This window comes from Homarus americanus, unplaced genomic scaffold (genome assembly GCF_018991925.1).
Source record: "Homarus americanus isolate GMGI-L3 unplaced genomic scaffold, GMGI_Hamer_2.0 scaffold40565, whole genome shotgun sequence".
Taxonomy (NCBI): Eukaryota; Metazoa; Arthropoda; class Malacostraca; order Decapoda; family Nephropidae; genus Homarus; species Homarus americanus.
The window spans coordinates 449,316-453,233 of record NW_024735503.1 but is presented as its reverse complement, the minus strand read 5'-3'; positions in this window follow the sequence as shown (position 1 = coordinate 453,233).

Here is a 3,918-nt window from a genome sequence, read left to right as displayed (position 1 = left end):
CCTACCCCCACGACCCATGTCCGGCCCCTGTGGCATGTCCTACCCCGATGACCCATGTCCTGCCCATGTGGTATGTTCTATCCGAAGTCCAAATTTCACTAATCTGTAATCCAAGTCTAAGAAAAGATTAGAGGGGTTAGGACGTCAGGGAGGATAGGACATCAGGGAGGTTAGGACGTCAGGGAGGATGGGACAATCAGGGAGGTTAGGACATCACGGAGGATAGAACATCAGGGGAGTTAGGACGTCAGGGAGGATAGGACATCAGGGAGGTTAGGACGTCAGGGAGACTAGGACATCATGGAGGTTAGGACGTCAGGGAGGATAGGACATCAGGGAGGTATGGACATCACGGAGGATAGGACATCAGGGGAGTTAGGACGTCAGGGAGGATAGGACATCAGGGAGGTTAGGACGTCAGGGAGACTAGGACATCATGGAGGTTAGGACGTCAGGGAGGATAGGACATCAGGGAGGTATGGACATCAGGGAGGTTAGGACATCAGGGAGGTTAGGACATCAGGGAGGTTAGGACGTCGGGTAGGATAGGACATGAGGGAGGGCATATGTGTCTTCAGCTGGCAATTACCATTTTTTATACCCGAGTTAATGAGGTGAACCAACTCAACAATACAACGTGTACAATTTAGGTAGCCATTGACATTCAGGGGGAGACTTGCTTGTTGATTCTGTCACCGCTGGAAGGGTCGAGAGACAAACAGACGGACACCCTCACCAATTAACAGTCGTCTACGTTGTCAGCACACTTGTTGCCACCGACGACCACCGGCGACGACCAGGAGGCGACCACCGGCGACCAGGAGGCGATCACCGACGACCAGGAGGCGATCACCGGCGACCAGGAGGCGATCACCGACGACCAGGAGGCGATCACCGGCGACTAGGAGGCGACCACCGGCGACCAGGAGGCGATCACCGGCGACCAGGAGGCCATCACCGACGACCAGGAGGCAATCAACGGCGACCAGGAGGCGATCACCGGCGACCAGGATGCTATCACCGACGATGAGGAGGCGATCACCGGCGACTAGAGGCGATCACCGGCGACCAGGAGGCGATCACCGGCGACCTGGAGGCAATCACCGACGACCGTGAGGCGATCACCGGCGACCAGGGGCGATCACCGGCGACCAGGAGGCGACCACCGGCGCAGGGAGGCGATCACCGGCGACCAGGAGGCGATCACCGGTGACTAGGAGGCGACCACCGGCGACCAGGAGGCGCGATCACCGGCGACCAGGAGGCCATCACCGACGACCAGAGACAATCAACGGCGACCAGGAGGCCATCACCGCGACCAGGAGGCTATCACCGACGACCAGAGGCAATCAACGGCGACCAGGAGGCGATCATCATGACCAGGATGCTATCACCGACGATGAGGAGGCGATCACCGGCGACCAGGCGATCACCGGCGACCAGGAGGCAATCAACGGCGACCAGGAGGCAATCAACGGCGACCAGGAGGCAATCACCGGCGACCAGGAGGCGATCACCGACAGACACCGCTGCCACCGTCCTCTGTCTTCTTCATCTACCCTACTGTCTACTGTTACTGCTGTTGTTACTGTTACTGCTGTTGTTACTGTTACTGCTGCTGCTGCTACTGCTGTTGTTACTGTTACTGCTGTAGGTTAGATTAAATTAAGTCAGATAAGGGAAGAGATACAAAGCATTAAAAATAACCCAAGTTGAAAATACTCATAAATTACCTACACTTAATCCCACCGCATATCTATAACCCACAACCTAACCTAACCTAAACTAACCTAAACTAACCTAACCTAAGCTAACCTAAACCATACTTTATAATCCCTAAATCTCTGTTTGTGGCGAGAAAATATGTCTAATTTACCTGTCCCAAATATGACATTACCTATATAACCCTTTACCACATGTTAATTATTATACCTGCGTGTTAAACCTGGAGTATATATTGATGAGTCTTGTGTATGTTAAACCCAGAGTATATTGATGTGTCTTGTTATGTTAAACCCAGAGTATATTGAAGTGTCGTGTGTATGTTAAACCCAGAGTATATTGAAGTGTCTTGTGTATGTTAAACCCAGAGTATATTGATGTGTCTTGTTATGTTAAACCCAGAGTATATTGAAATGTCTTGTGTATGTTAAACCCAGAGTATATTGAAGTGTCTTGTGTATGTTAAACCCAGAGTATATTGATGTGTCTTGTGTATGTAAACCCAGAGTATATTGAAGTGTTTTGTGTATGTTAAACCCAGAGTATATTGATGTGCCGTGTGTATGTGTCGTGGACCACAGGTAAGACTCGGTGTTAATTAGGCGACAGTATAGCGATAATTAGTCTACCTTACCTGTGCTTTATTACCCAAATCTGCGACTGGCTGGTTGATGGTTATGCAGGTGCGGAGAGAATACCTTGATTTTCTTTTCTTTCTTTCCTTTCTTTCTTTTCTTTCTTTTCTTTTTATTCTCCTTCTACACTTAATTTTCTTTTTATTTATTTTTCTTAATTCTCTACCCTTCCTTCCTTCCGTCCTTCCTTCCTTCCTTCCTTCCTTTGTCCTTCTTCCTTCCTTCCTCTTCCTTCCTTTTCCCATACCTTCCCATCAATATCTTTCCCCTACTCCCTTCTCTCCCTTCCCTTCTCATTCCCCCTCCTTTCTCTTTCCTCCTCTCCCTCACCTTCCTCCTCCCCTCTCCCCCCATCAGCATCTATGGTGGTTGGCTCATGAATGTTGATGACGACCGCGATAAGGTAGCCGCCCCTCACCCCGGTAACCTGACCCTGCACTGTATACAATTCATTTACAGTTCCGACAATGTTCACCTGTTTGTACCGCAGGAATTTTCCCACCGGTAATTAAAAAACAAATGAGATTTTTTATTTTTTATTTATTTTTACGTTAGATTTTTTTTTTGTATATATATTTTTTTAGAATTTTTAAGAATTTTTTTCGGATGTATTTTTTTTATTTAGTATATTGGTTTTTTTTGTGTGGCGTATATAAATTTTTGTTTAGTCTATTTTGATTTTTTCTTTAGTCTAGTATTTGAGTGTGTGGGAATTTTCTGGTAGGAATTAAAACCAATGTGAGTTTTTTTTTTTGTTTGTCTGATTTTTTTTTTGGGAGGGGGGGATTTTTTTCCTTATGAATGTGTATATATCTATGTATATGTATGTCTGTGGAGATGTATAATATGTATATGTAGTTATCCACCTAAAAAAATCATAGTCACCCACATTAACACAATCATGCAGTCATCCACCTGAAAACATTTACATAGTCATTCAACTGAACAATCATAGTCATCTACCTAAACAATCATAGTCATCTACCTAAACAATCATAGTCATCCACCTAAACAATCATAGTCACCCACATAAACACAGTCATACAGTCATCCACATAAACACAACCTTACACCCACCCACTTAACCACAATCATACAGTCATCCACCTACAGTCATCCACTTAAACACCTTAATTAACTAGTAGGTTGAGAACATCGACAGATTACCTTTTGTACACACACTAATTAGACCTGATTTAGACCTTAGACCTCAGGTAACCAAGGGAGAGGAGTGATCCAGGGCCAGAGTACAATTTTCAGGGGGCAGGAATTCCAGTCATTACCTGTTGGGAAGGGGGGAGGAGGGGATGGGAAGGGGGAAAGGAGGGGATGAGGAGGGGGAGGTGGGGAGGAAGGAAGGGGTTGGGGTGGAGAGAGAGAGAGAGAGACGCAACATACCTGACCACAAACCTTAGAGTAAAAAATAAAAATAAAATCAAGAGAGAGATGCGGCTCCTCCTTGTGACTCCGGCCCGGGTGACGTCAAGAGCCGCCCACCGACGAAAATTGGCCCGAAATTGACGTGTTCGCAGCGGGGAACAGACGGAAAAACCAACACACT